This window comes from Mus musculus, chromosome X (assembly GCF_000001635.26).
Source record: "Mus musculus strain C57BL/6J chromosome X, GRCm38.p6 C57BL/6J".
Lineage (NCBI taxonomy): Eukaryota > Metazoa > Chordata > Mammalia > Rodentia > Muridae > Mus > Mus musculus.
In genome coordinates this window covers 74648976-74676244 of record NC_000086.7, presented here as the reverse complement: position 1 = coordinate 74676244, position 27269 = coordinate 74648976, and the positions used below count along the sequence as shown (strand labels likewise).

General features: G+C 45.3%; 1 pseudogene; it reads right to left on the bottom strand.

Moving 5' to 3' along the window:
* Xlr5d-ps (X-linked lymphocyte-regulated 5D, pseudogene) lies at positions 15952–26034 on the bottom strand (annotated as a pseudogene).

Genomic DNA, 27269 nt, shown 5'->3' with positions numbered 1-27269 from the left:
TAGCAGTCTTGTCACTGTCCTTTTGCTGCTGGAATTGTCCTTGCCTTCCTGGGTGGGAGGGCGTCTGCTGATTGTGCCTGAAGTCTCCATGATATAGAGAGAACTTGCCTGTTCATGTTCTGTCACAGCTGCCTGAAGCCACAGGTGGCTCCATTCCTTGCCCAGGCAAAGGGAAGCTGCCCTTTCTGATTAAACTCCCTACAAAACCTATAGCTCCTGACACCTTCTAGGTACCTTTTATTCAAACAAGTTTTTCCTTTCTGCTAAAACTGAGAGCTAACCCTGAAGGAAATGTGTGTACCTCTCTGAAATGGAAACTTATGGGTTCTTTGGACAGTCAGTTGTGTTGCATGGTGTTTGTCTAAGGCAAACAAATGAAAGAACATTTTACTGAAGCAGACACAGGTGAAAGGATGTTCTGCTAAACAAGCACATGAAAGGATGATGTATGATGAGGGACTCTTCACTAATGAAATATGTGTGTTGGTCTGGCTTACATTTTGTAATTATGTGGGAAGCCACATGTGCCGTTGCAGAGTGGCACTGACTACTGCTGGTCACCACGCATAAGTTTGGACAAACAACCAATGTGTACATATGCAGTAAAGTTTTTTGCAAAGACACTGCCTGGGCCGGGCATGATAATGAGGCTTTGAGAGTATAACCAATCAGATGTGAGACATGCAAATGAGGTATGATAATGAGGCTCTGTGAGGTACAGAGAGAGAGAGTAGCCAATCAGATGTGAGACATGCAAATGAGGTATGATAATGAGGCTCTGTGAGGTACAGAGAGAGTAGCCAATCAGATGAGGAACATGCAAATGAGGCGTAGTGCATAACCAATCCGGGTGTGAGACACGCCTCTCGTAGGCCTATCAAAGCAGTACCAGTTCTGGGCTCGGGGTCTTTTCGCCTCTACAATCAAGCTCTCCCAATAAACGTGTGCAGAAGGATCCTGTTGCAGTGTTGTTCTTCCTGGCCAGTTGAGCGCGCGCAAGAAGTGGTGCCGAAAACCCGGGACAAGAAACATCTTCAGGCACGAGCGAAGACCCCCTGCTACAGGGAGGATTCAGAACTGCATCTCGGGGAAGGAGCAGTTAATAAAGTTTCCCACAAAACAGACTGCTGAGAAGGATCCGGCGTGGATTCAGAACTCTTCAGCTGGGGAACGGTGGTAATGAAGTTTCCTGCAAAACAGACTGCTGAGAAGGATCTGGAGTGGATTCAGAACTCTTCAGCTGAGGAACGGTGGTACCGGTAAGTAGAAAGAAATTAATGTGAGAGGCATGCTCTCCTACGAAATAGATCCGATAATTGTTGCTGGGGTTGCTATCTTTCTTGCCTTGATCTTATATCATGGCTTTAATTGTCAACTCCCAAAATGTAAACTTACAAAAAATAGTATAAAAAATAATAAAAAGCAGAAAATTAAGTCAATTTACCCTCCTCTCAAGGACTCTGAGTCGTTAGAATTGTCTAGCTCAGAGGATTCCGAATTATCAACAGGAGAGGAGGAAGATTTGAAGGAGGCTGCTGCGGAGTATGAAGCAGAAAGATCTGTTCCAATAGGGAGGAGTTTCATTGCTCCCCCACATACTCCGCCTTATGCAGATAAGAAAGCAATTGGCAATGTTCACTCTTTTTGCACTCCTAAAGGGTTGCAAAAAATATGTCAGGCTTTTCCTGTTTTTCAGGATCATGCTCAACAGCGATATTATGAGCCAATATCGCATAAACAAGTAAAAGAGCTAGCAGAGTCAGTAAGGACCTATGGAGTTAATGCCTCATTTACTCAGTCCCAAATTGATAGATTGGCTCACAATGCCATGACTCCTTTTGACTGGATGAGTGTGGTAAAGGCATGTCTTATGATGGGACAGTATCTAGATTGGAAGTCTATATGGCATGATCTGTGTTTGAGTCAGGCCCGTGTTAATGCTACTGCAGGGCAACAAGCATGGAGCTTTGAAATGCTTACAGGTCAGGGTATATGGACAAACAATCAATTAGGATACCCAGTGCAGGTCTATGATCAAATTAATCAGGCAGCAGTGAAAGCTTGGAAAGCATTGCCTAATCGAGGAGAGGTATCTGGTAACTTGACAAAAATTATTCAGGGAATTAATGAGCCATTCTCTGAATTTGTGGCTCGCATGATGGAAGCGGCAGGACATATATTTGGTGATTCTGATGCCGCAATGCCATTAATTGAACAATTAGTTTATGAGCAATGTACCAAAGAATGCAGAAATGCTATCACACCATGGAAAGGGAAAGGGCTACAAGCATGGATGAAAGCCTGTAGAGAAATAGGAGGACCTCTTTCAAATGCAGGGCTGGCTGCCGCAGTTTTGATGGCGCAAACAAAAGAGATAACCTGCTATAATTGTGGACAAACAGGTCATATGCAAAAGCAGTGTACAAAGGGTAGAAAGAGTAGGTTTGAAAAGACAGAACCAGGTACTTGCCCAAAATGTGGGAAAGGAAGACATTGGGCAAATGAATGTAGATCAGTCAGAGACATAAAAGGAAGGCCAATACCTCAGTTTAAAGTGCAACAGCCAAAAAACGGAGTGAGGGGCCCCCGTCCCCAGGGCCCCCAAATGTATGGGGCATTTCAGACCACAGTGTCCATGAGGCCACCCAGAGACCGAGGAGAGCCACTCCAGGTTCAGCAGGATTGGACATCTGTGCCACCTCCAGAGTAATTCTTACACCTCAAATGGGGTGCCAACGTATTTCATCAGACTTTAGAGGTCCCTTACCAAAGGATACAGTGGGCCTACTGTTGGGTAGGTCCTCTTCTGCTTTGAAAGGATTGATGATACATCCCGGAGTTATAGACTCAGATTATGAGGGACAAGTTAAGATTATGTGTTCTGCACCCCGAGGTATTGTAGCCATTTCTCCTGGAGATCGCATTGCTCAATTACTGATTCTTCCCAGTTTGCATAACATGTTCCCTAGTAGCCAGGATTCCCGAGGAGATAAGGGACTCGGTTCTACAGGAACTAATGTGGCCTACATATCTTTAGATTTGGATAATCGTCCCACTTTACAATTACAAATAGAAGGAAAAACCTTTCAAGGTATAATGGATACAGGAGCAGATAAAAGCATTATATCCAGTAATTGGTGGCCTGCTTCTTGGCCTGTTAATCAATCGTCACATAGCTTACAAGGATTAGGATATGAGGCTACCCCAACTATAAGTGCAAAATCCTTACAATGGAAAGATAAAGAAGGAAGGACAGGGCTTTTTCAACCTTATGTACTCCCTTTACCTGTAAACTTATGGGGAAGAGATGTGTTGTCAGCCATGAACTTTACATTGACTAATGATTACTCTCAGAAAAGCAAGGAAATGATGAAAGGAATGGGATATATACCTGGACTAGGTCTTGGAAAAAACTTACAAGGTAGAATTTCACCAGTTAAAGCCACAGAAAAAGTAGATAAGAAAGGGCTGAGTTTTTTCTAGGGGCCACTGAGGAGCCTTTGCCCATTCCGTGGCGTACGGAGGACATGGTGTGGGTGCCTCAGTGGCCTTTACCCTCTGAGAAGTTAAAAGCAGCTAAAGAATTAGTACAAAAACAATTAGACCTGGGACATGTGGAACCCACTCAATCACCCTGGAACAACCCTATTTTCGTTGTAAAGAAGAAGTCAGGTAAATGGAGATTGTTACATGACCTAAGAGCCATTAATGCACAAATACAAGTTATGGGTCCTGTAAAAAGAGGACTCCCCCTACTCTCAGCTCTACTAAGGATTGGAGAATTATAGTAGTAGATATTAAGGATTGTTTCTTTTCCATTCCATTAAATAAGAAAGATAAACCTAGATTTGCATTTACCTTGCCTTCTATTAATCATATGGAGCCTGATAAAAGGTACCAATGGCGGGTATTACCCCAAGGAATGGCAAATAGCCCTACAATATGTCAGTTATATGTAGGAAAAGCTTTGCAACCGGTTAGGGATGGTTTCCCCTCCTTAAAAATTTGTCATTATATGGACGATATAGTGATTTGTGGACCTGAAGAAGAAAGTATACAGCAAGCTTATGGCTTGCTTAATGAAACTTTAAAAAATAATGGCTTGATTATTGCACCAGAAAAAGTACAGCAGTCTAATGTTAGTCATTTTTTAGGAGCCACTATTACTTTAAGATGTGTCACCCCACAAAAGATTAGTATAAGAAAAGATCATCTAAAGACATTAAATGATTTTCAAAAATTATTAGGAGATATAAATTGGATTAGACCTTATTTAAGGATCCCTACTTCAGAATTAAAACCTTTATTTCAAATTTTAGAAGGAGAATCACATATTACCTCATTGAGACAATTAACACCTGAGGCTTCTGATGTTCTTAGGAAGGTGGAAAGAGCTATCCAAAAAGCACCGTTAAATCGTATAAATGAGCAAGAACCTTTGTACCTATGCATATTAAGAACCATAAATTTGCCAACTGCTGTGTTATGGCAAGATGATCCTTTAGTATGGATACATCCACATATATCCCCTAATAAGACTATAGAGCATTATCCCACCATGGTAGCAAACATGGCACACAAAGGGATAAAAACTTCAATTACTCACTTTGGAAAAATGCCTGATAGCATAATTGTCCCATATACTGTCGCACAAATGCAAATATTGTGTGCTACTATAGATGAATGGGCCATTCTTAGATGCAGTTATTCTGGTTTAATTGATAATCATTATCCTAAACATCTGTTATTACATTTTATGTTATTACATCCAGTAATATTTCCACAGGTAACGGCTAATACCCCTATAAAAGGAGCCATTGATATTTATACAGATGGATCAAAAACAGGAATTGGAAGTTATGTAATCAATGAAGAGGCTGTAAGGTTGTAATGTATACCAAGAGCCCCTCAATTGGTAGAATGTTTGGTGGTTTTCGAAGTTTTTAAAAGATTTCCTATGCCCATAAATATTATCTCTGATTCTGTTTATGTAGTTAATGCGGTGCTAGCATTAGAGACTGCCGGAAATTTTAAGCAGTCTAGTCCAGTATCTGAAATTTTGAGGAAAATACAAAATTGTATTTTGATGCGTGAGCATCCCTTTTATATTCAACATATTAGAGCACATACATCATTACCTGGACCTATGGTTATGGGAAATGCAATTGCCGATTCAGCCACCAGAGATATGGTTTTCCTATCACAAAGCTCTATAGACAGTGCTAAGAATTTTCATCAGCTTTATCATGTCCCTGCTTCTACATTACGACAAAAATTTAAGCTCACACGAACAGAAGCCCGAAATATTGTCCTACAGTGTGGTAAATGTGTAGAATTTATTAATGCACCTTCCGTGGGTGTTAATCCTCGCGGATTGCGACCCCTAGATGTTTGGCAAATGGACGTCATGCATATCCCATCTTTTGGGAAATTACAATATGTATATGTATCTATCGATACCAGTTCTGGTGTCCTACATGCCTCTCCCTTGACAGGGGAAAAAGCAGTTCATGTCATATCTCACTGCTTAGAGGCTTGGGCTGCATGGGGCAAGCCCCTAGTGTTAAAGACAGATAATGGTCCTGCATATACTTCTTCTAAATTTATCCAATTTTGCAAACAAATGCAAGTAAAACATATTACTGGATTGCCCTATAATCCACAGGGACAAGGCATCATTGAGAGAGCCCACCGCACTCTGAAACAATATTTGCAAAAACAGAAAGGGGGAATAGAGGCTATGACGCCAAAGATGGCTCTATCCCTTACAATATTTACTCTTAATTTTTAAAAATTGGATGATGCTGGAAGATCACCAGCTGAAAGGCACGGACAATGGCCTCAATCGCCCAATGAAATGGTCAAATGGGAAAATGTCCTTGATAATAAATGTTATGGCCCGGATCCTATCTTAATCAGATCCCGGGGAGCTATTTGTGTTTTTCCACAGGGTGAAGAAAATCCACTTTGGGTCCCGACGCGACTGACAAGGACCGTGAAAGAGCAAGATGAACCCCAAGATGATTCTCCTGCTCCTGATGATTGAAACCAGGATAAGTATACCTTTATGGGCCATAGTAAGATCATGGCCAGTACCTTTACCGGTACATTCCAATTCTTCTATCTAGCCTTTGTTTTTTGCAAAGGAATGTTTTTTGGATGTGCCTTATGCACGACAAACTCCTCAAGAGCCACTGGTGTATAAGAGGGCTAGTTTTCATTTAAATTATACACTATGCTTTGTGCATAATGTAGATAAACCTTTTACACCCTGTATATTTTTTAAGAAAAAGATTATCTCTAATTGGGCAGATCAAATTAATACTGCTGACACTATAAGTCAGATAGCAGAAAAAATGTCTGAGGCATTGCTTACCCTGCAAAGGGTGGATTCTCATATTACCTCAGGGTTAATGTTAGTGAATCAGAGTGGATATTTTACAATATGACATGGAACAGATGATGGATGTCATACAAATGAGTTGAGTGGCATCTACATCGCATGTGTGCATTACTCCCAATAGGTATATTAATAATTCTCTTATTAAAAGTACAGACCTATCGAATTTCCTGAAGGGGAGCTGGTCGCAGGAGCTGGAAAGGTTGCAGACGAGGCTGCAGATACAGGTCCTGAACCTTAATGGGACCAGAGTGGAACCAGTGACCCTCGGAGACTTTACCTCTTGGCTTACCTCTGCTTTTTCTTACTTTAAGGAATGGGTGGGAATGATTTTGTTTGGTGCTGCCATATGCTGTGGACTGGTGTTCATGCTCTGGTTGGTATGCAAATTCAGAACCCAACAAAAACGTGACAAGGTGATTATAACTCAGGCACTTTTAGCTATTGAAAACGGCTCCTCCCCTGAAATTTGGTTATCCATGCTCAAGAATTAGTTGGCATCTGAGTTCTCTACTCTTGCACTCCACAGCACTGAGATGAGAGAGACTCAACGATCATTGATCAGCCCTTGCACATCACTGAGGTTTCCTCATTGCAAGCGATAGAGTGATCATGATTTCACCACTAATTCATTTTTTGGCTGGCCTCTTTTGCAGAGTTTGCCCTAGGTCATTTAGCAGTTATTGTCACACAGCACTGCGGTATCCAGAGACAGGCAACTTTCCTCTTGCACAGTCCAACCTAAGGCATGGGGCCCGGTGGTGATAGGGTTACCCTATGATGGGTAAGGCTGTGACATTAGAGGAACGACCTAAAACAGGAGCCACAGCGGATGGGCATAATTGCACAGGCCTAGTCCAGCCTCATTTTATTAAAAGAAACAGGGGGAGATGTGGGAAGCCACATGTGCTGTTGCAGAGTGGCACTGACTACTGCTGGTCACCACGCATAAGTTTGGACAAACAACCAATGTGTACATATGCAGTAAAGTTTTTTGCAAAGACACTGCCTGGGCCGGGCATGATAATGAGGCTTTGAGAGTATAACCAATCAGATGTGAGACATGCAAATGAGGTATGATAATGAGGCTCTGTGAGGTACAGAGAGAGTAGCCAATCAGATGAGGAACATGCAAATGAGGCGTAGTGCATAACCAATCCGGGTGTGAGACATGCCTCTCCTAGGCCTATAAAAGCAACACCAGTTCTGGGCTCGGGGTCTTTACGCCTCTATAATCAAGCTCTCCCAATAAACGTGTGCAGAAGGATCCTGTTGCAGCGTCCTTCTTCCTGGCCAGTGGAGCGCGCGCAAGATAGTTAGACTTTGTTTGTTGGGACTCTATGGGGAGAAACTCACTGGAGAACTTCTGGTGGTATCCTTTGGCTTCTTACCACTTCTGAGGACTCCAACTGATGGCACAGTTATGTCAGCTGAGGGAGACTCATGCTGAGACAAGAAACATGCTGTGGCAAGGCCCATAGACATGTGATGTTTGGAGGAATTATAAGAAGGGCTAGATGGACAGGAAAGGTGGCTGAGCTTGGCTTACTTACATAGCTAAACACTTCTTGATCTTGTGCCTTTGCTGATGGTATTTTCTTGAGAGAGACACAGTGGGGAACTTTCCTTGGGGTTCTCTTGGTCCTGGTCCCTCTTGCTGACTCATGCCAAGGCTGAGGCCTGGCTCTCTCTGCTAGTTAGTGTCACTGATACTGATTCAGGTTTGCTAGCCCAACTCTATAGAACTGGACTGCTGGTTTATCCATGAAGTGTTTGGGAGTAGACTGAGGTGCAGTTGCTGACCTGTGAACTGAACTACTGATTTCCAGAAAATATTGATGGAAGTTGCTCCAAAGAACTATTCCTAAACAGGTGCACTTCCCCTGTATCCTTTCTTTTCTGCTACTTCTGTTGGGTGGTGGGCTAAAAGGGAGGTTAAAGTATTTATTAACCATCATTAAAAGCAGCCTCTTAAAAAAATTAAAGTTATACCTCTATTTTGGGGAAGGGTTCTATAAATACAAAAGGACTATGGCTGTGAACCGTGGCTTTGTCCAACTAATTTCTTTGACTGTATACTGCTGATTGGAAACGTTTGCTTCCTGGGAAGAAGACTTGTCAATGCCAGCCAAGTGCTTCAGTGCTCTGCCATATATATATTCATGTAGAGTCCAGGGCATGAGTCTCTGTCCTCATGCTTTCTTTGTTTTCCTTTCCCATGCTTCTAAAGCCTCTCTGAGGACTGTGAGTGTGTCCTCTTCCCTCCTTTAGCAAGCTTTGTTATTGCCTCACAAAAGAAGAATGTTTCTTGTTCCTGCTGCTGAGTTCTTCCCAAAGCCACACATGGAAGAAGAAAGGGTCTTCCAGACATTGAAAGAAGGTGTCAAATCTTGTTGGTGTTCACTGCCTACCAAGCATTGACTCAATAAGTTCATTGCATCAAAAATGACAAAAGACCAGCACACCTCACCAGGGCAGCTGTAGTCTTCTTTTCTATATCATGTGTTTTTGCTAAACCAACACCAGCAGTTCCTCTTTCACAGACCCATTTCTGCTAGCTTAGATTGGGTATTTTTGTCATTAGTGTTTTGTTGTATTTAGCATCCAATTTGACTGTTTTTAATTTTAATTTTATTTATTTTTCAAGTATTCACTTTACTTCCTTCTCCCTACTCACCGTCTTTGTCCCTCCTTCCCTTCCACCACAATTCTCCCACTTCCCTTTCTCCTCTGAGTGACTGGGGACCCATTGCATATCCCTCTATCCTGGCACTTCAAGTCTCTGGGAGGCTATGTGCATCCTCTCCTACTAAGGCCAAACAAGGCAGTCCAAGTAGAAAAAAGATAACCCATGGACAGGCAACAGCTTTGTGGGTAGGTCCAGATCCAGTTGTGTGTGACCCACATGAAGGTCAAACAGCACATCCACTAGATATATGTGGGAAGGCCTAGGTTCAGCCGGTATATGTTCTTTGGTTGGTGGTTCAGACTCCAAGATCCTCAAGGTTGCAAGTTAGTTGATTTTGTTTGTCTTCTTGGGGAGTGTCTATACCCTTTGGCCCACAATCCTTTCCCATATAAATCCATGAGTCGTCAAGCTCCATTCATTGTTTGGCTGTGGGTGTCTGTATCTGTCTTAGTAAGCAGCTGGTGGAGCCTCTCAGAGGACAACATGTACCTGTCATGTATGTATATCCTTTTAGGATTTTTTTTTACCTCATTCAGGATGATATACTCAAGTTCCATCCATTCTGGCTACTACAAATAAACCTGCTTTAATCATTGCAGACCAAGTGTCTTTATGGGATGTTGGAGCATCTTTCAGGTATATGCCTAGGAGAGGTATAGCTTGGTCTTGAAATAGAACTATTGCAAGTTTTCTGAGAAGCTGCCAAATTGATTTCTAGAGATTGTTCAAGTTTGCACTCCTACTAGCAATCAAGGAATGTTCCCCTTGCTCAATATCCTTGCCAGTATGTGCTATCTCTTGACTTTTTGATCTTACCATTTCTGATGGATACAAGATGGAACCTCAGAGTTGTTGTGATTTGCATTTCCCTGATGACTAAGGACTTTGAACATTTCTTTAAGTGCTTCTTGGCCATTTGAGATTTCTCTTTTGAGAATTTTCTGTTTAGTTCTGCACTCCATATTTTAATTGAATTATTTGGTTATTTGTGAATATGGATATTAGTCGTCTGTCAGATATAGGGTTGGTGTAGGCCCTTTTCCCATCTATAGGCTGCCGATTTGCCATTTGACACTGTCTTTTGCCTTACAAAAGCTTTTCAGTTTCATGAGGTCCCATTTATCAATATTTGATCTTAGATCCTGAGCCATTGGTATGCTGTTCAGGCTATTGTCTCCTGCAAAAAAGGCATTCAAAGGCCTTTCTACATTCTGTTCTATAAGATTTAGTGCATCCTGTTTTATGTTCAGGTCCTTGATCCACTTGAATTTAAATTTTGTGCAGAGTTATAAATATCAATCAGAGCTGGGGCGTGGTGACACATATCTTTAATCACAGCACTTGGGAGGCAGGGGTAGGCAGATTTCTGAGTTCCAAGTTTGCCTGATATACAAAGTGAGTTCCAGGACATCCAAGGCTACACAGAGAAACCCTGTCTCAAAAACCCCCCCCAAAAAATAAATAAATAAATAAATAAATAAGTAAATATGGATCAATTTTCATTCTACAGGTAGAACAGGACCATTTTTTACCACTTTGTTTTATGTTGCTGTTGTTTTGTTTTGGTTTTGTAAAGATTTATTTATTTATTTTATGTATATTCAGACACACCAGAAGAGGGCATCAAATCTCATTACAGATGGTTATAATCCACCATGTTGTTGCTAGGAATTTAACTCAGGACATCTGGAAGAGCAGTTGGTGCTCTTAACTGCTGAGCCATCTCTCCAGCTCCCTAAAGTTGTTTTTCAGCTGTAGTAGTTCTCTGGTGGAATTTTGGGGGTTACTTATATATACTGTCATATCATCTGAAAATAGTGATACTTTGCCTTAGTCCTTTCCAATTTGTATTCCCTTGATTTCCTTATATTGTCTACTTGTTCTAGCTAGAATTTTGAGTACTGTATTGAATAGATAAGGAAAGAGTGGGCAACCTTGTCTTGTCCGTGGCTTTAGTGGAATTGCTTCAGTTTCTCTCCATTTAATTTCATGTTGCCTGTTTATTATCAGTATATTGCTTTTATTATGTTTAGAAATGAGCCGTGAACTCCTGATCTTTCCAAGACTTTTAACATGAATGGGTGTTACACTTTATTGAAGGCTGTTTCAGCATCTAATGAGATGATCATGTGGTTTCTTTCCTTGGGTTTGTTTATACAGTATATTATGTTGAAGGAGTTGCATATACTGAACAATCCCTGTATGGGATGAAACCCACTTGATCATGGTGAATAAAGGTTTTGATGTATTCTTAGATTCAGTTTGCAAGAATTTTGTTGAGTACTTTTGCATCAATATCTGTCCTGTCCAGCAGACCCAGTTATTCGTGGGTGCAAGGGGGACCACAAACCTGGAAGAGAAATGAGCAAGAAAGAAGAACAGAGACCAAGGAGGATTCCTGTCAAGGTCTCAGTTTATCAGGCTGAAATGCCAGGTTATAAGCACACATCGAGGGGAAATAGGGAGGGGCTGAGGGGTAATTAACAAAGAACAAAGAAGTGGGCATCTGAGGACATGAAGGCCGAATTCAGATTGCAGGCGGGAGGCACTCTGAGTCTTATCTCCGGAATGTAGATTCCTCCTTAACTGTCCTGGGTTTCAGGCTGGGCTCAGCACATAACTCATGTCCTTAGAAGTCTTGGGAGTCAGGAAGAGATAAGGATACTTCAGTCTTTTTAGGGTCTTTGGTGCCAGCATGAGATAGGGAGGAGGAGGCGACCAGCTCCTTAACACAAGGCCATTTGGCTTATTAGGGTGGGAAGCTGCGAAAGGCTTCCTTTCTCACAGTATGGTCTCCAAAAAATATCCATAGGCAAGATTGGTCTGAAGTTCTTGTTCTTTGTTGGGTCTTTGTGTGATTTTAGGTATCAGAGTAATTGTGGCTTCATAGAATAAGATAGGTAGTGTTCCTTTTGTTTCTATTTTGTGGACTGGTAGAATTCTGCACTAAAACTGTCAGGCTTTTTGATTGGGAGATTTTTGATACCTCTATGTATTTCCTTAGGAAATATAGGACTGTTTAGATAATTTACCTGACCTTGATTTCACTTTAGTACAGAAAGCCATCTAGATTTTTCAGTTTTGTAGAGCTAAAGGCTTTTGTAGTAGCTTCAGCTGATTTTTTAAAATTTCCTCAGATTCTGTTGTTATGTCTCCTTTTCATTTCTGATTTTGTTAATTTGCATACTGTCTCTGTGCCCTTTAGTTAGTTTGGCTAAGGGTATATCATATATATCTTGTTGATTTTCTTTAAAAACTAGCTCTTGGTTTTGTTGATTCTTTGTATCATTCTCTTGGTTTCTCCCTGGTTGATTTCAGCCCTGAGCCTCCAACATCCTGACATCTACTCTTCTTTGGTGCACTTTGCTTCTTTCTGTTCTAGAGCATTTAGGTGTGCTTTTAACTCGCTTGTATAGGATCTCTTGAAATTTCTTTAGGAAGGCATTCAGTGCTTTGGATTCTTCACTTAATGCTGTTTTAATTGTGCTCCATGATATTTGGTATGGTATGTTTTCACTTCAGTTGAATTCTATAACTTCTAAAAGGGCAGATAAGTAGCATTGAAAAAGAATCCTGCCAATCAGTTTCTGGTTCAGTACCAAGCCATTCCCAGCATAGAGGCTGGTGTGTAAGATGCTACTTTCTCCTCTATAAAACCAAAGTGGGGAGGTGCGGGGCTGGAGAGCCTTTTGACTAGGGGAGCCAGTCCATAGCAAGGGTGAGGTGGAGACATGTCCAAACCCCGAAAACCTGGTCCTGAGACCACGTGGAGCAGGACTGTCTTCCTCCTTGCTCTGGGCCTGCATGTCCCAGGCGATGGAGACTGTGTGACCCCCTACCTCCCCCACCCTGGAGGTAGTCACACAGCCAGCAGGCCAAAGTTACAGGTCTAACTTCCTCTCTCCTTATAAGTCCATGTCCAGCATGCACCCGGAATTACCCTTCATGCAAATGAAGCATTCCCAGCACCTCAGACAAGGTTGTGCACTCAACCCCAGACCCCTACCCACTCCCCAAGGTTTATATAATCCTTGTTGTTCACTCAACCCCCAGACCCCTACCCACTCCCCAAGGTTTATATAATCCTTGTTAGCCCCCAGTAAAGGAGAACTGCTTCACTGAAAACCTTCTCAGAGAATGCTGTTTGTGTGTCCATCCCACACTCACAGCTGCTGACCGACCAGTACTTTTCTGCTGAAATCCAACTGGCCCACCTAGGTAGGCTACATTCCTTCCAGTTCTGCCCAGTGCACAACACCTGCAACATACTGGTCATTTGTGTAGGTGTATGATGGGCCATGAAGGCACAAGTGCAAGTCTGTCTGGTCCACAGGCCTGCATAAGTGGTGTGAGAGCTTCAGTCATTTCTCCTCCAACAAACAGATTTAATTTAAGACTGCTGTGTCTGCTTTTTCCTGTTCCCTCCTTTCCACGGAGTTCCTTTTGTTTTTCCTTTTGTTTTTCCATAAGCATTCTTGCAGGTAAGCTTTCTGGGATTCATGAAATGCTTGCACACCCAGTCATCTCTAATTCTACATTCACCCATGTTTCTCCATTTCAAAATGTTTCACATTCTCACTTAAGAAAAGACTGGAAAGTTGTGCCTCAGCTAATAATGAGCAGCCAAGAACCTCTTGTGAAGGAAGAGAAGAAGCCACCTAGACCATGTCATGTCTTACTGTCTCCCCACACCTCACAAGCCCATCCCGCACGTCACTGCCTACTTTGAGTCCTTGGCATCACTATTTTATTTTATTTTATTTATTTTACAGAAAGAAATTGCCTGCTAAGGTACATTCATTTCCCTCCTTTGTTCCTTTATGAGATACCAGGATTATTCTATTACAAACAGCGGGCCCCTGTTTCTGTGACTGTGTGGTTCTGGCCCACCTGGACCTGCAAGGTGCCTGTGTGGCAATGAGCTTGCATTCGTTCTTGCATTAGGTAGATCTCTCCAGAGATCTCTAACATCCCCTGTTATGTTACTGAGGCATCTTTCTGAGGCCTATGTTTCAGCCTCCTGAGGCCTGGGCAGGTACTTGGTAGGCTTTCACAATTCTCCTCTGGGTAGTTAACCCTGGGATCAGGAGAATGTGACTGGCCCCAGCCCCCACACCTGGCACGAGAGCTGAGGTGAACAGCAGGACAAACCACCTCTGGACTCTTATCATATGCCATCCTCAGTCTCGGTCCCTGGACTCTTCTACAGTCCCTTTTTCTTGGCCCCAACAAGCTTCAGATGCACAGAGCTACCTGCATCCAGTCACCCTTCTGGGCGATCCTACATAGCCATATTCCCCTTTGAGCCTCCTTCTCTCCCTTGGGGTGAGCATCCATACCTAGTTATACTCTACCTCCCTGGGTGTACATTTTTGATTGCCTGGAAAGAGTTGAATGAGCACTCCTGAGGAGCTTACCAGTGAGGTGGGCCCGGTGGCAGGCCTGCATTCCTGACATGGTCCTAGCATAACCCTTAGCATGAGGTGGCCTGTCAGGTGTAAATGAGCAAGTAGGACCCACAATAAACATGGTGCAAGCTCCAGGTCAGGTGAAAGTGAAGCTCTTAGATATTATCTAGGAGGCCAGTGTGGGCCCTGCTTACTTCTGACCCCACTCTCACCCCTGAAAAGTTTGGATCCATCTTGGCCACTTGGACCCATCTCTGAAACCTCAGCACAGGGTACCCTGATATTCAGTTTCCCACTTGCCATTCTCACTCTACTGCCTCACACAGAACCTTCGTCCTCTGAAAGGGAAGATATGTAACCAATCCCTCTCTACCCCAAGAGTGTATTCCTCTGACTGGCTGGAACAGGGTATATCTGAGGATGCTCTAGCAGGTGGGGCTATCCTTGTTATGGGCCTAGCACATGGCCATGTGAGTGGCTGCGAGCGCAGGCATGTATGACAGAGGCTTTTGTGTGAGCCATTCCTGAGAGAGGCCTACCAGGTGTGGACACATGAGGCAGACCAGATGAATGTGTGAGGGTTCTCCATCAGGTGCTCACAAGGAAGGCTGTCTAGCATGTGCTTACATGCATGAAGCAGGGACCAGCAGGCTCCATGAATTAGGCCTTGTGCAGGCATTCTGAGGCTTGGCTATGAGAGTTTAAAGCAGCAGTTCTCCACCTTCCAAATACAGTTCCTCAGGTTGTGGTGTCCCCAGCATCCATAAAATTATTTCCATTGCCACTTAATAACTGTAATTTTGCTACTGGTAATAATAGTAATGTAAATCTCTGTTTTCCAGTGGTCTTGGGTAACCCCAAGAATTGTCAAAGGCTCCTTCAATCCCAGGTGGGGCATGGCCACTCTCAAAGGGTGCCATCACCAGTTTCAACTCCCTAGTCCAGGCACCAACATGAAGGGCACCAAGTATCATCTACCACCCTGCCAGCCCCACTTCCCTCTTGCTGAAAGTTCCTTACATTCCAACACTCTCTGTAGTGACCTATACGACAACAGCTATCATCTGGCTCACAAGTCACAGAGCATTATGAAAGAAGTGTTGGCTCTTAGGCTAGTGAAAGGTTCTTGAGTTCCCCAAACATTTCCAATTCAAACTCATAGAACGGGAGGAATCCTCTTGCATATTCAATCACATGTCTGCTGCTAGGGATACAATAATGTTGTCATTCTGAGAAATGAACTCACTTGCTGCTGTTCCAGAAGACCCAAGATCAGGTAGCATCACCCACTTTGGGTAGCTCAAGACCACTTTTAACCCAAGGCCCAGGGGAACTCAGCCCCTCTTCTGGCCTTCATGGGTACTGACACACACATGGGAAAGTGCTCACAGAGACTCAACAAGTACACACATTACAACAAAACCCCAAAAACCTCAATTGTGCTGAACACAGACTCTAAGCATTCATTTTAATAAATACAGCATAGGGCAAGGATAAGAGAATGAATGACTAAGGCGTTAGACAAACACACACATACAGGCAGAAGGACTTGATGAATAGTAGACTCTCTAAGGAGAACCCTAGAAAACACTCATGTAAAGACCCCTCCAAAACATTGGAGCCACAAACGCTTACACAGATACAGGCTGATAAAATGCTTTCAATCCAAAGGTAACCAGTGTTGAAGACAGCTTTGAAAATGAGTCTGGGTGTCTTTGGGAAATGCCACAGCCCCACAACTAGCACAGAGTCAACACATTAGGAATGGCTCTGTCGTGGGAATCATGTTAAAAAGATTTTTTTAACATTTCTGAGCACACAAACATGAGTTTGTTCAGCAAGTCTCGGTGGCATGTTGGGTTGATTTTCCCATTGCAATGGAACGGTCTCTGTGACCTCATGAGAAATGAAAGCATGCACAGAAAAATGGGTCCCATCTTTATTCACTTCTTCCTAAAATAAGTAAGGTAATGTTCACTTTGGAACAGTGACAGAGAATCAACCACAAAGTCAAATGACATTTGCTTCCAAAATATAATTGCCACTACTGGGCAGAATGAATCTCCCTTGCTGTCATGGGCCTGGATGATCCACACTTAACTGTCCTCGCTACTCACAGAGCTGCTGGGAGTTCACTTAATGATTAACAGTGTCTCAGTCTCAATTGTAACAAAGTAAAGAGAAAGGAGCTGCACTGGCTACTACCAACATCTTCTTAGCATGGCTAACGCTTCCTTCCCTGTGTATCCTATGTGTGATCTTCAGATGGTTTCTTCAGAGCTTTCATGGATCAGGGACTGAAGGTATGTTTCAACCATGGATATGTCTTGATCTTGCTGTTTGGAAAAAAAAAGGAGATTTAGAGGATCTTCATTACATCTCTGCTAATAGGAAGGCAGCCCAGGGCGTAGTGTTACAGACACACGACTTACGGTTTCCATGATCACTCTGTCCTGCACCTTGGAGATTTCCTTCTCCACAATAGTCTGCTGACCACCAATAAAGGTTTTTCGATGTTTACTCAAGTCGTTGGCTTTCTGGAACAAACCACAACAAAAGAAGGTACTTGAGCAGGAAGCCCCAAGCCCCAACTTGACACCTCACCTCATTTAACTTAAACTACGGACTTTGCGTATCCCAAAGGATCCTTGTTTGGAATCAAAGTAAGTAACAGTGGCTACTTCTTGTGCATCTATATGAACTCTCCACCAAAAGATGCAGTTCCACATTTGAGCTCACTATCATTATGAGAAGAGAACACCACCTAAGGCACTTATCTCAGAATATGGACAGATGGGCAGGTAAAGGCCATATAGACCAGGCATGGAAAGAAAGAGGCACAGGCATGTGCTGGAGACCCCCAAGGTTTCCCAGGGGAAGGAGCCATTCATTTGCTGTGTCCATGGAATGCAATTTTCACAGAGAAGACAGAGCATGCAATCACATGCCCTTTTAAGCTAAGACAAGCTGAAGTGAGGAATGTGATCACATCGCCTCTGATCACATCTCTCAAGGAATGCTGCAGTGGTGGATACAGAGGAGAACAGACTGTGTCACCTGTCCATACACCACAAAATGCCTGTCCATTCTCTGCCCTTTTGCCAGAGCCCAGAGGAGTTTAAGAGCATACGACATGTATGCTGGCTGAAAATGGGTGTGCAAGGGGAGCCTGCTGGCTATGTGACTGAAGACGACACCCATGGCAACTTCCAGCGATGAAAACAGAGGATTTCCATAGGGAAGACAAGGCACGGGGATCTATATCTGGGCCAAGAGCAGAGGCACAGCATGGACAGGGGACAGGAGTCGCTTCAGGGGAAGCTGGTGCATGGCGAGGAGGGAAGACAAGACAGAAGCAGGCAGAGGAGCTTTTGGAGGAGGGGTGTTTGCAGAGGACAGAGCAAAGAGGGAGAATTAAGAAGGAAGGCCACTGGGAACTATGGGAGAGGGAAAGGCCCTGTTTGAGGACAACAACTCCTCAGCACTGAGGTCTAGGGAAGTACAGAAGCTTGAGAGAAGAGGCAGAGGGAGATCGAGAGAGCAAATTCCCAGTCAGCAGCTCCCATGCTACAACACTCTGCACTAAACATCATCACTTTCCCAGGCTAAACAAAACCTAGCTTTTTTCCTACGTGTGGGGAAAATATTCCCATGAGAATGTGAAATTACTTTTCCCACAAACTGAGAAAGGGCCATTTATTCTGTCTCCTGCTTTTAGAGACACATAGTGTGACATAAATATGTGCTCTGTTCTCAAGTTCAATCTACCAGACCTTCAAAAATGTGTCACACATATCTTTAGCGTTTTTGAGCTTGGTTTCATGGTCCTCTATAGCCGTCTGTAAAATCTTCATTTGCTGCTGGGTTATAAACTGAAATAGAGGAAATCAATGATAAGATGTCAGCAAAACTGGACATCCAACCCAGCTGCTTACACCAGTTGCTTCCCATGCTGTTTTGTGGGTTCTATCATTCAAGATCAAGGTTGAAGACATGGCCTTCAATACCAAAAACAACATGACAATGTCTGACCGGTCACAGAGGGAGACATTCTGTGCCATCTGGGCAAAATTCCCATGAAAGAACTACTCATTTTGAAATTAATCTAAGATCCATCTAATCGGTGGATTCCCACCTCAACAAAATAAAGTAAAAAATTAAGGTCTCTTGTGGCTCAGTTTTCTTGTCCAACTCAATGGGCAGGTAGATTAGCTTCCAAGGGAACAACACCTCTTCCCAAAGGAGTTTTTCACCTAAACCTCCCTCATCAGTCAGTGACTCCCTACATTGTGACACCCCATGACTACAGTATCAACCAAATGAGGACAGAGCAGACCAATAGCAACCATATATCAGCTCCTGCTGTTGAGCATTCCACAGCAACAAAAATTTCAAAAGGTGAAATCATTCAATACACAGGTCTAGAAGGCAGGGTTTCTCCACCAGTCTGACTTTACTTCTAGGAAACTGAGGCAGACAAGTTAATGATTTTCCTGAGTTTTCAAAATGAGCAAGCCTCAGGACTATGGCTGCATCCTAATCAGTGGGTTCTGGAGAACATGTTCCTCACCGCCAGACTGGAATCTGTCTCCATCTCCGTCAGTCAGAATCCTCAGGAGACTGCTCCATCCTCCACCAGGAAGAAAGAGCCACCAGAGACAGCACTGAGTCCAGTTACCAGTCCCCCAAAGCCCATTCTCATCTCCAGGCTAAAGGTGACCCTGTCACCATCACAGGTCCATCCATCACTGCATGGGAACCTTTCCCTCTTCTCCTCTGGGACAGGGCCTGTCTGAATTCCAACCACACTGGCAGCTAAGTCTCCACCTGCTTCTCCACAGCCCCATGAACTGCTCTCACTCCTCATCCCTGATCACTGTGTCAGAAGGCTAGGTGGGGCCCTCCTACTCTTTGTCCTCTGTACTGGGTCGATCCTGCAGGGTCCCCTCTCAAAATACAATCCCATACCTCCTTCTGAACTCTGCAGACAGAACCTGCTCATCCCCCCACGCCTGTACCATGCAGACTCCTAACCCATCATTACCCTTGTCATCTTCCCACAGAAGTGGAAAAAAATACCAACTCATGGAGGATGGCCAGTTTCTCCCCTCCACATCAACCACCCTCCTTGTCTTCCAGAGCTCATGTCCTGCCCCTTCCCTCCAGACCTGCTGCAGGAAGTCCTGCCACTAGGGAAACTGACACAGCAGAGGATCTGTTGCTAGCTGAGTCTGCTACTCACACTGAAGTATTCTTCTTGGTCCCTTGTTCTGTCCATCTCACCCAGCCAATTCTGCTACACGGACCCAAACCTTTCACAGTACAGAGACTTAAGCTCCTGCCTGTAAAACACAGTACCGATTACACAGCATGGTCACACTGGGTGAGGGTAAGCCAATGACAAACACTCATAATTTTGAAACAGGAGCTAGGACCAAAAGAGAAAGGGGGCATGAATTACATGTGACTCAGTCCAGAAGAAGTTTGTCTTAAGCTGCTACCAGAGACATCGTTTCACATGTCTTCCCTCTCAAACACTGAGGATGCATTTGTGCATACCTCTCCCAAGATCGCACTTCTGCCTTAAAATTAGACTCATCCTCCATTCCCCTTATGGAATAACCTATAAATTCTGAGAGCCCAAGTCCTTGTCCTGAAGGCAACATATCCTACAGTGTTTTACAGACAGAAAGTGTGCACAGAACACTTTCCACGGTGGGACTTACATGAGAGAGCTCTGGTGATATCTCCTAAAATGTACAGTTTTGTAGACCATAAAGGACTGGCCTTCTGTTTTCTGAGAGGGGAGAAACAGCTGTCTTGCCTGTCTTGCACCTGACACATCTGAGTTCCATAAAAGGGGCGGGGGTTCCCATTGGTTATGAATAGGACCGGGTCATAGGGAAAAAGGCAGTGCTCCAGAGATCCCATCAGCTATTCCATTCTGTGCACGATCAAGATGGCAGACAGGAGTGACTCAGGAAGAAGAGGAAAGGCTCTACGGGTGCTCAGAATGTTACCTTGAATTCTGCTGAGCTTTCAAAATGCTCTGGAGGTTTTCATTCAGACTTCTGAAAGAGGCATTTACATCCTCTTCAAACTGCTTCTTCTTTTCCATAAGAAGTCCTGTACCATCATCACCTGTGTGAGAAGGGAAAAGGCATCATTTAAGTCAAATATACAGAGGAAGAAGAAGAGTTGGTTCATCCAAGACACACCACCTACAGGACAGCACGAATAACTATGCATCTGCATAGGTTGTCTTTTTTTTTTTTTTAAGACAGGGACTCCTGTAGCCTCAGCTGGTCTCAAACTTGCTATGTAACTGAGGCCAACCTCAAGATCCTGATTCTGTCTCTACTCCCTAAGTGCTAGGAATACAGGAGGGGGCATCCTGTTACTAAAGAATGCCACTGAAAAACAATTATATGGACATGTCAAACCCAAGCAGCTCCTCTGCAACCAGAAAGAGCAATACTGTTAGACTTCCTTGCTTGTATGAGCTGGCTCTACACTCTGGCTAAGCATTGATGATGGCTCTCTAGTAATGCTGTCTGGGTTCGACTATACAAGTGAATAAAACCTGCCTCAGCTGGAGGGGCATGTGGTACACTTGGGTTGTTACGGTGGACGACAGAAAACATGCTAGTGTGGCATGCACAATGGGCACAATACAATCTATCTCGCTTTTCTTTCCAGTGCTGACTTCAGAGTTCCCTTACAGGTTCCTAAATGTCTACAGACTAAAGGCTATTTTACCAGCTCTCCTTTGGCAGGGGTTCCTGGAGGAGAGCAACTTTGGAAAGGCATAACAAATGACTTGCTTCAGAACTTGAAAGATAGCTGTTGAAATCTGACATACCACTCCTGCAGTAAGTTAAAGAGCAGAGATATATCTGCTCACCCATCATCTCTAGTGACAGTCTCCAGCCTTGCAGGAAGCAGGAAGCAGCCTGGGCTACAGCTCCAACATTTCCCCTGCTCACATCAGCATGTTAAAAGTTAAGGTAAAGGAAACCCCCGAAGGCCAAAGGACAACTTAGTCTTCAGAAATATCCTCTGAGCCACAGAACTGTTCCAGAGTTCTGTTGTCTCTCAGTGACCACGTTCTCACTGTGCGTAAGTCAGAGGGTTGGAAAGAAAGTTCTGGGACTACCAAGGTCTGCTCAAACCTACCTTTGAAATCCTGCATCTTCTTCTGAACAGGCTCCCTGTGGGTAAAACAACACAGAATTCTGTTTTTTAATTAGGTATTTATTTCATTTACATTTCCAATGCTATCCCAAAAGTTGCCCACCCACTCCCCCATGCTGCCCCACCCACCCACTCCCACATCTTGGCCCTGGCATTCCCCTGTACTGAGGCATATAAAGTTTTCATGACCAATGGGCCTTTCTTTCCACTGATGGCTGACTAGGCCATCTTCTGATACATATGCAGCTAGAGACATGAGCTCTGGGGGGTACTGGGTAGTGCATATTGTTGTTCCACCTATAGGGTTGCAGATCCCTTTAGCTCAGAATTCTTAATTGAGGACAAGCATCCTAACTTTGCTTTGAAGGAAAAGGAGAGGCGTGCCGTTTTGCAGAGGCTAGAGCTCATGTGGGGGAAAGTGGGTTTTCCTCTCTGGGTCAATAATTTTATTCCTTTGTACTTTTTTCGTACTGAGCCAAAGCGTCCTTTGCAGATAGATACATATGGGTGCATGGCTAAGGGTTACTTCTTGTAGCACAATTGACTGAGAGCCTACTGTAGTCCCAGGAATCCCACCCCAGCTGGGTTTGGGTGACTCATGGGAAATCACACCCCAGGTGTTCCCTTCCCAACTGCAGGCAGCTGCACAGAAGTAGGGGATTTTATAGTAAACATTCACCAGGATCCTTTCACGGTGCAGCACAGGGTTTCATAAAGGCATCCTCACCCATGTGTCCTGCACTCCAGCCACATTCACTCTCCTTCTTCCTCAAGCCCCTCCTGCAGCTATTCCTCCTACATCACCCAGACAGTGTCTCCTTAACTTTTATCCCAGGTGACCGTGTGCCACCCCCAGAGTCTGCCTCGAACCACCTCCCCTCAACTCCTGCAAACCTTCCCCTCAACTGGGTATTGCCTGCCTCTTGCCACTCTCCCCTCTGAGTTCAGGTTGTATCATTTTAGGGACCTACTTGTAATCCAGGATCCTCAGAGGAGAGACAACAGGAGGCAGTATTCTCTCTGATGCTGGCCTATTTCACTTAATAGCAGACCCCGCCGTGCCCCAGCCCCCGCCACTTAGATCCACTTCCTGGGAGAGGGAACTTTTTGCTTTCTGTATCTGCATACAACCACACTGAAACTACCTCACGTGGGGAAGGCTAACCCTTGAAGACCTCACCTGGCCTCTTGCATGTCTGATCCTGAAGAATGTTTGCCCATCCCACTGGTACCAACTGCTGGTTTGTCCACTGAGTGGAGGGGGAAGGAAAAACAGTTGCAAATGAAGCATGCTGCTCTCATCATCCTGCATGGGAAACAGCTCCACTCAAGAGTTGTTTGAGCCCAGATCCAACACAATGATTTAGAAGCAGTCTTCCAGGAACTCACACTTCACCCCCCACCCCCACAGGTGACACTAGGTTTGGCCCCAGTATAGGGACAGCAGATACATGTACATGCACGAGCCTTACAAGATAATTCCCTGTGACCCCTGGGCTTCTTCAGAGGCATGTTGGTGTCTGTGAGCCTTGTATCTATCTCTGCCACGGGCTGAGAATGTCATGTGGGGACCAAAACCCAGAGAATGCATGAGAATCAGAGGTCAGAGTCTGAATCGCCCCACGCCCCACCCTGTCCTCCATACCAGCCCAGCTTCAATACCATGGAATGGCCTGATGAGTATCAGACTGCCCCCATGTTCCCTGTGCCAAGTAGTAGAGTGTCCCCACGGTGGGGCACAGCCCCAAAAGCCCCATATCAGTTGTTACCGGGGTTAACTTCATCTGAGTTCTTGAAGTCATTTGATGGGAGGGTCTTATGTACCCTCTGGTGCTTGCCACTTTTCTTCATGGCCCAGTATTCCTTGTTTGACATGGCTGGAACCTTCCTGGGTCAGACAGGACTCCTGAAAGTAAAGATACTGACCTGCATGGGAAATGGCTCCACTCAAGTGTTGGTTGAGCCCAGATCCAACACAAAGGTTTAGAAGCAGTCTTCCAGGAACTCACACCCCTCCCCCCACCCCCACAGGTGAAACTCGGCTTGCCCCAGTCTAGGGACAACAGATACATGTATATGCCTGAAAATTTCATGACCCTAAATGAAAACAGGGATCAAGACTCTACAGGATGTGGCCACGTGTGCTGGAGCAAAGAGGAGGTGGGAGTGTGACATCAATATCCCGCCAGGTCCAATCACATCCTGCCCCATTTTTCTGGCTGAACGCAGATCTGCCACAAGCGAGTAGCCCTCAGTCTCAGCTCTTTCCCCTGATTCCTTGTCACCAGGTTAGGACAAGCTGGACTAGACCCCTAGATCCAATGTTGGTGTCTAGTCACAAACACCAATCCACTGGTGGCCAAAGAGGTCACTGGAGCCGTGCCCTGGCAAGCAATGGTTGAGCCCTGCTGCGCAGTCAGGGGAATTTCGAACCACTCTCAGTCTAGATGCTTTGGAAGAAACTCAGGGACCCAAGCCTCCAGGAGAGACCCAAAAGAATACACCAGAGGAAAATGCAGAGATTCCCCGATGCAGTCACCCAAGATGACACACAGCCTGTGGAGGGCATGAAGTCTCTCTGCTCACAGACAAGGAATGTGAAGGGATGTGAAACATGCAGGCAGGCTTGTCTCTTCAACAGAAGGAATGTATATGCCTCTTTTCCACCCAGAAGGCTGGGAATGGATTTTGTTAATAACCTGGTGGTCTGTGCCACCTGTGTGGTCAGGTCACACCCAAATCCCCCTGACTTTTACATTTCTCTCAGCCTCTCCCCTCACTCCCTCACCCCCACCAGGCCCTCATCCTCAGTTTTGTTTGTCAGTCAGTAGAGCCCTGTGGGACATGTGGAGCTGTGTCACCAGACAAAAACTGGGAAGGCTGAGCGCATACAGAAGTCCCTGTAAATTCTCATGTAGGAGAGTGGGAGGCATCCACCATGTTCCTGTACTGGAACACGTGACCACAACACCCCCACGTGGATATTGTGAGCACTAGTCACATAGCCCAGAACACCTAGTGCTCCATGCTAACGAGGTATCCAGATGGACGGGCCCCGGAGTGTTTAGCCAATAAGCTGCCCTTCACCAACATTCCTTCCTGCGAGATGTATTTAATCTCTGGTCAACCATGAGTGAGTTGCATGCACCCATCTTCCACAATGAACAGTGAATAAACAGTGTGGACAAGCAGAGATTGTCTCATCAGGAAGGGCTGTGGGTGGGGGGAAGCCTTCTTCATACAGAGTCCTTGCCTTCTAAGTCTCCTGCAGAAGGACCCTCTGACCTTTGGACAAGGATACTCCGTGGCCCTGGCCCTGGGCTCATCACTGGCTTGTGCAGTTCCCTCTTTCCAGACTCTAAGATGTTCTCAGCGGTGACTTGATGACTGGGATTTGGGGGACCCCTTCTCACTGTCCTCATCCTCACAGCAACTCCTACCCCCTCCAACTCCCTCATGACCTCGAGGGTCCTCACAGCTGGTGAGATGCCACTTTCGGAAGTGTATCACCATGTGTCTTGGGATGCAGAGGCACTAAGGAAGGGAAATAGGCTCAAAGCAGTGCCCGGGAAGACCCTCTTCCCTGGAGGGTAGTAAAAGCTAAGGAGACATCCTTCCTGGAAGGGTTCTAAGATACCTTGTGTCTCAGCTGGGAAGAACCTCCCCAAGGCGGTCTGTGTCAACCTTGATACCAGCCAGGGAGAAGTCACTTGCAGAAGTGACTGCAGAGCGTCCCAGATATCTCGACACCCTAGGGAAGTACACCTCCTAAAATCCCCCAAAACAAACCCGTTACCCTCCAGAGTGGGTACGGACATTGCATGTTACTTCCCGGAGGGTCTACCTTGGGTCTCAAGATATCTCCTCACTCAGCTGGGGAATTAAACCTCCTACACTTCTCCCCCCACGCCCCCCACCCCACCCCGCCGCCAACCTGTTTCCCTGGAAACTGCTTGCAGTGCTCCTCCACCACTTAAGGAATGGTTACCTCCCATGGGGCCTATGATAGATACCTTGTCGCTCTGCTAAGGACATACATCTCTTCCAACCCCCTCCCCCCACGCCCCTTGGACCCTTGAGAGAAGGCTGACACATTCCAAGTCAATTCCGGAAGGGGTTTCTCTTCACTGCTGTGATACCTTGTCACTTAGATATGTAATTACACCTCCTACAATCCACCCACAATCCACCCACAATCCTCCCCTCCTCCCCTCCTCCCCTCCTCCTTTCCTACCCTCCTACCCTTGGGCCTCTCCTGGAGATACCTGGCCGCTCAGTGAGGGAACTAAACCTCTGAAGATCCCACAAAGCCCACTCACCCTCGCGGGTGGGCACGGTCATTGGATATCACTTCCGGAAGGGTTTTACCTTGGGTTTCTCAATACCTTGTTCCTCAGCTAGGGAATTGCACCCCCCACAGTCCCACCGAACCCCTCTTACTCTCCAGGGTGGGCCGGCCATGGCATGCCGGGGAGGGGAGATGATGCTTCCGGAAGGGCTTTATCTTAAGTCTCGAGATACCTTGTCGCCCACCTAGGGAAATGCACCCCCACAGTCCCACCGAAGTTCTCTTACCCTCGAGGGAGGTCACACCCAGTGCAAAGTCACTTCCAGAAGTGCTGTGCCAGGATGGAAAATGTGTGCACATGCATGAGACTTGCCAACTTGGTTCCAGGCAGAGGCCTGTCCAGCAATCATGCATGTGTGACTTGGGGCTTGGGGTTAAGCCTATGTCCACCAAAAAATCCGCTGTCTTAAGGTTTTCAAGGGACCCGAAGAACCCACACTGTTTTCAAATAGCCCAGCTGTAGACACGCGGACCCAGAGAACTTGTGCTGTAACCTAAGACCCCAGAGAGACCCATGCAGAAGGTCCCAAGTCTTTCCCCACGCACCCCTGCTGCCCGGTTCACTCCTCTCAGTCACTGCGACCCTCAGAGGACATTGTTAGACAGTCCTCCGGGGGCCTCGGCCCCTCGCTGTGGAATTCGGTCACCAGACATTACCTCGCAGAGGCTATCCTGGGTCTTAATATCTGCTCAATTATCTAGAAGACACACACCTCGCCACCGTTGCCCAGAGCCCTGCTTCCCCTGGAGGGTGGTCACAGCTGGTTGGCCCTCATTTTCAGAGAGTATTCGCCCTCTGCAGACAAGCGTGGGCACATGCGTGCTCCTGTCCAGTCCTTGTCCTTGGTTAGGCTTGTTGGAGTTCAAGAATCCGCACACAAACCACGTGAACCACTGACCTCAGTTAAGTAAGAATAGTTTACGGAAAGCACACCACAGTGCTGGTCAGACCAGGGACATAACTCAGGGTTATCTGAACTATGACAACGGATATGTTTTTCTGTCAGCTCATAAAGGAAAAGAAAGCACACAAAACCCACAATGAGTTCATATGCAGGTGCAGGAAGTGCTGCCTGGTGGTCAGCTCTGACTCAAGACTTTTCACATAACAGTTCATATTGACTTTTGATTTGATGGGGCCTACGTAAAGCTTTGTGGAATTTCTTCAGATTAGCGGATCTCATCCAGAACAAATCTGGCTATGTGGCCAGCCTGTCCTTGCCCTGAGCC